The sequence below is a fragment of the Anser brachyrhynchus genome, assembly GCF_964034855.1.
Source record: "Anser brachyrhynchus genome assembly, chromosome: 2".
Lineage (NCBI taxonomy): Eukaryota > Metazoa > Chordata > Aves > Anseriformes > Anatidae > Anser > Anser brachyrhynchus.
The window spans coordinates 87,539,331-87,547,525 of record NC_137695.1 but is presented as its reverse complement, the minus strand read 5'-3'; positions in this window follow the sequence as shown (position 1 = coordinate 87,547,525).

Below are 8,195 nucleotides of genomic sequence, written 5' to 3'. Positions count from 1 at the left end.
TAACAGGTACCACTGACATAAACAGCCCTCCTACACCCTTTCAGAAGCAATAGCCATAGCCAGCCTGAGCATCCTAGTTTTTGATGAAATAGGTGTCAGGACCACAGATGATTTTCAGTGATGATGGAGATAATGAATATTAAGAAGTAGTACTGTTCAGAGCTCGGACTGAAATATCTGGTCTGAAAGAAATGCTTTCTTTTCCTGAACCTTCTCTGCCTTTGATAGCAATTAATCATCATGGATAGTTTTGATCTTCTTCCCTGAATCTATACGCATATTCCACATACCATCTATTCCTGGCAGCCTTTGTTCCTTGATATATTAACAGCTATATTGAATATCACTGATGTACCAAGTCTCAGGTTGTACTAGCAAACCCTTTGAAAACATAATCAAAGTGATTAAGTGTAAACAAGTGCACGTGGAAAATAAAGACATGATTGGCGATAGCCAACATTGCTTCACTAAGGGCAGATCATGCCTCACAAATCTGGTGGCTTTCTTTGATGGGGTTACAAAATTGGTGGAGAGGGGAAGAGCAGCTGACATCATCTACCTGGACTTGTGCAAAGCACACTGTCCCCCATGATGTCCTTGTCTCTAAATTTCAGAGACGTATTTGGCAAATGGACCACTTGGTGGGTAAGGAATTGGCTGGATGCTTGCACTCAAAGAGTTGCGGTCAACGGCTCCAGTTGGAGATCAGTAATGAGTGGTGTTCCTCAGGGGTCAGAATTGGGACTGGCACTGTTTAACATTTGTTGGTGACATGGACAGTGAGACTGAGTGCATCCTCAGCAAGTTTGCAGATGACATCAAGCTGTGTGGTGCAGGTGTGGTCCCTCCACACTGGAGGTAAGGGATGCCATCCAGAGAAACCTGTACAGGCTTGAGAGGTGGGCCTGTGTGGACCTCATGAAGTTCACCAAGGCCAAGTGCAAGGTCCTGCACCTGGGCTGGGGCAATCCCGAGCACACATACAGGCTGGGCAGAGAATGGATTGAAAGCAACCCTGAGGAGAAGGACCTGGGGGTGCTGGTTGATGAGAAGCTCACTGTGAGCTGGCAATGTGCACTTGCAGCCCAGAAAGTCAAACATATCCTGGGCTGCATCAAAAGAAGCGTGGCCAGCAGGTCAAGGGAGGTGACTCTCCCTCTCTGCTCTGCTCTTCTGAGACCCCACCTGGAGTACTGTGTTCAGCTCTGGGCCCCTCAGCACAAGAAGGACGTGGAAGTATTAGAACGAGTCCAAAAGAAGGCCATGAGATCAAAGGGCTGGAGCACCTCTCCCATGAAGACAGGCTGAGAGAGTTGGGGTGCTTCTGCCTGGAGAAGGCTCCAGGTAGACCTTACAGTGGCCTTCCAGTACCTAAAAGGGGCCAACAGGAAAGCTGGGGAAGGACTCTTTGTCAGGGAGTGTAGTGACAGGACAAGGAGTAATGGCTTTAAAGTAAAGGAAGGTAGATTTAGATTAGATATAAGGAGGAAATTCTTCACTCAGAGGGTGGTGAGGCACTGGAACAGGAAGCTGTGGATGCCCCATCCCTGTGGATGTTAAAGGCCAGGTTGGATGGGGCTTTGAGCAACCTGGTCTGCTGGGAGGTGTCCCTGCCCATGGCAGGGGGGTTGGAATTAGATGATCTTTAAGGTCCCTTCCAACCCAAACTATTTCAAGATTCTATGATTCTATGACTGAGGAAGACACAGACATTGAAAATAAGTGCTCAGCAGATGATACTTGTTCTTTCTGACAAATTATTTAATGGTTGTCTGTGTATTCATCAGCCTGATTTACCTTGGTCATTTCCCTGTCCCAATCTTCACCTCCTTTATGTTAATCTGATAGCTAATACTGTACAAAGGAGGACTTCTCTCTAAGGTTTGAGTTTTTTCACAAGGCAGAGTTATCACTTGTGGATATTATAGGAAGTAACAGTATTGTTACGGGAAGCATCCTTTAGATGACTGCGGATATAGAGGGATGCCTTTGTGCATCTGTTGTTCCCAGCTGGAATGATTCTGAAACAGCAAAACCGATCTACCCTCTGGCTCTTTGTGAAGTGCAAGTTAAAGAGATCCATCCCACTTGTTCTGCTCATGCAAACATACTTGCTTGTAAACCAGTCTTTTTTCTTTTTCTTTTTTTTTTTTTTTTTCTGCTAATATTGGTTTAAATCTAGGGGTTGAAATACAGTGGAGCCAAACATCCACTTTTCCATGGATTTTAATATACTCAACCATTTCTCAGTTAGAATATAATCAATCAGTAGTAACATAGTACATTGGCAGAAATCCCATATATTATCAATATTAAGAGGACCCTTTTATATTACAGGCTGCATTATGTGTAGCAGTTTTGTCAGCAGCAACCGGAATTGTAACTGGTTGATTTGATGACATGATAATCTGGAGATGATATGAAATATAGGTTCAGATTTCATGCAAGCATATATAAATCTATCAGCTTTGATAGATTTGTGATATTTTACATCACAGTTCGTTTTGCCTTATATGTTCAGTTAAACAAAACCCAAAATATTTCCTTGCTGATGCCATAAAATAAATCATGAGCTGTAAATAGGACAGATTATACTTACAGTTGGATGGTAGTAACATTTTGATTTTGATTTTGCTGATGTTCAGCAGGTCTCTACTTTGAATAAGTTAAGCCAAAACAGAATATTTAAGTTTCTCACACTCTACAGTACCTAAGGTAAATTTACAATGATTCTCAGTACACTTCCTTTTATGTAAGTACAAACATTATTGCAACCATCAAAAATACATGAAGACTTTCATATTATCCCTTTTCCATTAATTTTCTGGTAATTCAAGTATGGATATTAATTATTTAAGGCAATTTTTGGATCTCTGAAGTTAGAAAATTATTGTGAACAGCACTGGCAATTGTAAACCAAGTCCAGTCCAACAATACTTAACACTTGGTTTGAAGTGTCAGCTTCTTCAGTCACAGTTGTGCATGAAGATTTTCATATTTTAAATAAATACTTCATGTAACTCTGGTTTTAAAGAAAAATAAAGAATATGTAAGATAAAAATTAAATAAATATGAGCTTACAACTCATACCTTTTTAAAATTATAATTCATGAAATTTGAATGCAATGCTTGAGATAACACACAGAACATGTATTCCTAGTAAAGCCACATTTTCACTAAATTTGTACATATTTAATAGAATTTTTGAAACCATCTATGTGACAAACACACAAAAAAACAACCCACATATTCTTCTTTCAGTATAAACTAGCTTGTTTCATTATTATAGTATGTTTTGCGCATCTCTAAAAATGACCAAATCAGACTTCATTACAGTGCATGAAACACCTTCACATTTGTTTTTCTTTCCCTTCCCTTTAACTGCAAAACAACCCTGTATCATCAGTATGCCTGCATGTGACAGCTCAGCACTGTTCAAAAATTATTTGAAGATTGTTAAAAAAAATGAGTAACACAGGACACTTTCCTCAAAAATTTACTCCATCAGTTTTCCTGGGATGATAACTCTTGTTATGGATTTATGACTCTTGTGAAGAATTTTCTTGTTCAGGAGATAAAAAACAAGCAGTTCAAATGTTTTAATTACCTACTCCACTGACACAGGCATAGGTAAAATACATGATGAACCTTCAATGGTAAATTACAGCCACCTATGGGTTTTATACATGAACATGAAAGTTTAACAATGCAGAAATGGTGGGAAGTGTCAGACATGCTGCCACCTCTGGAAAATGCAATATAAAAAACAGGTTTGATCAAGTCAATGTTCCAAAGCATAGGTACTTACTGGTATGGATGCTGCCATGTAGTAACATCTTGAATTTTCAGATACTCATTTTGTACATTTTATAAATGAAGCTATCATGGAGTGCTCTGGAACATATTTCCTTTTCTCCCATAGCATGTAAGGATAAACATTTGCAGAGGTACTGGTTATCCTGGTCTGAAGAATTTCTCAAAATAACTGTTTTGGTTGTTTGGTTGGTTATTTTCTTGGTTAAACAAAACTAGCCAATTTAAGAGAATGCACCTGGTCTGGAAAGCTGTAATGCCATTAAATGCCTTATGTCTCGACACAGTGTACGACAAATTGGCATGAGTTTCTTGTCCCATACTTGGGTGTATTTCATGCCCATCTGCTTATTTTCTTTGATGTTCCAAGTAATAACTGACAGTCACTTGGGTCTCTTAGCTATCATCTGCACAAATAAAACCTGACATTGCTTTCATAAAATAATGTCAATAGTATATCAAATTCTCCAACATATTCCCTGCACAGCTGCACCAAATGACAGAAACAAAAACTGCTTTCAAACATAATTTATAAAATCATAAAAGGAGTGAACTGTTCTCCCTTTTAAAAGCAAAGCTTAGCTAACTTGTAAACAAGATGACAAATCACCAGCAGGTGGGTTTAGGGTTTTTTCCAGAACAGACATGGTCACTGTGATTTATTTTTTTTTTTCTCATCTAGTACCTCCTTACCTGAGGCAGCAATATAAACACAAGTATAATCAGTAAAAAGACTCATCATTATAAAGAAAAAGAAGTTGTTATGTCTCTCCCAACTTAGGGGGAAAAAACATGCAGAAGAAGAGAGATCCTAGTGCTTTACAAACACAATAGGTTCTATTCTCTTCTATATTTTAGGTAAACCACCGGAAATATGAAAAAAAATCAAAGTTTTTTGAAAGTAATATGTGCAAGTTTGTCTTGGAACATATATGTAGTTGTGTAGGCACATAGTTTTGTAAAAAATTATGCAGTCATTGGGCAGGTACTCTTTCCTTTCAAGGGATGATTGCTGAATAGCTATTTAGCATTGTCCTGCACGTGTACTGTATGCTACATCTATAACTAGATTTTATTTATTTAATAGAAAACTGCATTGCAATTTACTTTACGATGCAACAGTTTCTTAAAGGACAGGAAAGGTTATAGGCAAATGGAGGAATGTAGAGTAATTGCTACATGTGGTCTCCCCACAGGCTCACAAAGCTAGCTAGGGGCTGAGGGCCTAGGTGTGTTGGCCTCTCCTAAGGATCTGAACATGGCACTCACGTCTCTGGTACCTCCCAGAACTTCCCCGATTCACAGCAGTCCTGAACTGCCTCTGTTTGCCTCTCAGTACGATTTTGCTCATTGCAGTGAGACCCTGATCTTAGTCTGAGTCTCCATAGACCTTTGTAATGTAAATAATTAATAGTAGCAATAATAAAAAACTTGCTTACTGCTACTCATGACAAAGATAAGATTTGAATTCAGATGAAAAAATAATATGCCAGCACGTAGTTCTGAGCCTTATAGAGTAAGACAGATCTTGCCTTTGATTTGTAAGACATGATACTTGCACTGTAACGTACAAACTTCTAAATTCAACTGTTAGGTAGCATTTACCATGAATAATGGAGGAGTATACAAAGAACCCTTGTTTGTAGAAGTGTCTTGCAATGTTAAGATTTACCAACAATTTGACATTGTGAACATGGGGGAATTTAGTTAGCAGCCCTGATGAACTGTTTCTGTATGGACTGACAATTACAGGGGTCAGACTACAGCAGATGCTCCTTAGTTCTGAAGCTGTATTTTATTAAGTAGCAGTGTGCCTTATACATCACTCTGGGGTTGGCTCTTCCCTGTTATCTTTTTCCAAAACAGGGCACAATACTCTTCACAAATCACACAAGTTTTTCAACTATAAACATAGCATGTTCTTACTTTCTCAGTACAAGTCAGTTGGTAGAATTACAATTATAATTTACCTAGGAATAATCTACGTCTTCAAGCACAGCAAATATTAATTATCTTAATTAGCTGGCTGCACTGGGCTTGCGTGGCAGGGGGTTGGGATCAGGGAGGCTGCAGTGGTGGCCTCTGTGGGAGGAGTCTGGTGGCTTCCCCATGTTTTTTGGGGCCCAGGTTCAGCTGGCTCTGAGGTGGGACTGCCTGCTGGCCAGAGCCAAACCAGTGAGCAACCCTGGTCGGGCCTCTAGGAGAGCAGGTTGAAGAAAGGGGAAAAACAAACAAACAAACAAATAAAAAACTATGCTGTGCAACTGCAGCTGGGAGAGAGGAGTGAGAAAATGTGAGAGAAGCAGCCCTGCAGACCCCAAGGTCAGTGCAGCAGGAGGTGCTCCAGGCATGGAGCAGCAGTTCCCCTGCGGCCTGTGGAGAGGCCCCTGGTGGAGCAGGCTGTCCCCCTGCAGCCCATGGGTCCCACACGGAGCAGATCTCCACGCTGCAGCCCGTGGAGGAGCCCACGTGGAGCAGGTGGATGTGGCCTGGAGGAGGCTGCGGCCCATGGAGAGCCCCCGCAGGAGCAGGCCCCGGGCCGGAGCTGCAGCCCGTGGAGAGGAGCCCACGCAGGAGCAGGGGGGCTGGGGGGAGCTGCCGCCCGTGGAGGACCTGTGCTGGAGCAGTTTGCTCCTGGGGGATGGATGGACCCCGTGGTACGGAGCCGTGTGGGAGCAGTTCTTGAAGCAGGGGCAGCCTGTTGGCAGGCTGTGGGCAGCCCCCGCAGGCTCAGTTTGGGAAGGACGGCATCCCGTGGGAGGGACCCCACGTGGAGCAGGGGCAGGGAGTGACCGAGAAGGAGCAGCAGAGACGAAGGGTCAGGGACTGACCGCAGCCCCCATTCCCTGTTCCCCTGCACTGTTCAAGGGAAGGAATTGGAAGAGGGTGGATGGGGGGGAAGGTGTTTGTAGTTTGCTTTTAAGTTTCTCACTGCTCTAATCTGCTAGTGACAGGCAATAAATTATATTAATATCCTTATGCTGAGTCTGTTTTGCCCATGATGATTGTTAGTGAGTGATCTGCCTGTACTTGTCTCAAACCTTGAGCCTTTTCCATCTGGTTTTCCATCCTATTTTTTCCATCCTTTTTTTTGTTTGAGGAGGGGGAGTAAGAGAGCAATTGTGCTGGAGTTCAGCTGTGTAGCTGAGTAAAACTACCATAATTCCTCAGCTAGGAACTGTGACACCAATATATAATACCTTCCCTCCCACCAAGGGATGAAGTAATTTTGCATCAGTTTTGAGCTGGTGACATATTTTCCCTTTATCTAGTGAGTTCTGGGCATCAGTCTCTGCTTTCTTCCTCTTCTCTTGTGGAAGAACAGCTGTTAAAACAGCCATATAATTAATATAGAACATACCAAAGAAGCCGGGGACTATACCTTTGACTTAAGAAAGCAAAATATATTTCTATAAAAAGTTCAAAATGATGCAGTTTGGGCTTTAAAATCTTTGTTTCTGAGGTGTAACCCTTCCAGTTACAATTGGATGGTCTATATGGCAGCTAAATATACAACGCTGATGTTGCTACACAGTGGATAAGTTGCACAAATATTTCTTCATCTCTATAGTTCTTTTCCAGCTTCAGCATCCTAACAAGCCAGCATATGGCATCAATGAGATAATATCTTAAAAATGTAAAGGATGGTAAGGGAGGGTCTTCTGGGCAGTAGGGTCATTGTGCTTGGAGATATCTAAAGATAGGACAGACAAGTTTCTGTCACGCATGGCATGAAATATTAATAGCAGATCCTGCCTACAAGCAGAGGATGAAGACTGAATGATCCTCCTTTCTGTCAGTCTCTGACTTGTAAGACTTTGTTGCTAATGTGGTATGATCTGCATTTGGTATTTAATTTACAACATTTTCCTTAGGCTTTTGATAATAACTGCCAATGGAACCTTCTAAATGATATTTGCTATGTCTTCCTTCCTCAAGAAAGCAATAGTATCTCTCATTAATGCAAGGAGAATCAGAAGGAAAAACTGAAAATTTATTCTAGGTGAACCATCATTACACATAAGATGGTTCATGAAAGTAAGACAAAGTTTAGAGATCAGAAAAAGAAACGTCAGAGTACAACAGATTCACAGGTTAGGTAGCAACTGGTGTGCATTTAATTAATACCTACCTGCTGAAACTGGCCATGGGTAGATGAATTAAAGTCCATCACACTAAAATTGTTCATTTAGCTTTCAATATCCTTTTGTACAATCATTCTGCCAATGCCTTTGAGTTGTGATGGTTCCTGTCACAATTGTTCCTTTACTACATGAGATCTCCAGCTAGTCTTAAAAGGATTTTTGGAATAATTGCTAATTTAATGCATCTCATCATTATTATTTCTTTCATTGTAAGGTCTAGCATAAAAGTCACATACA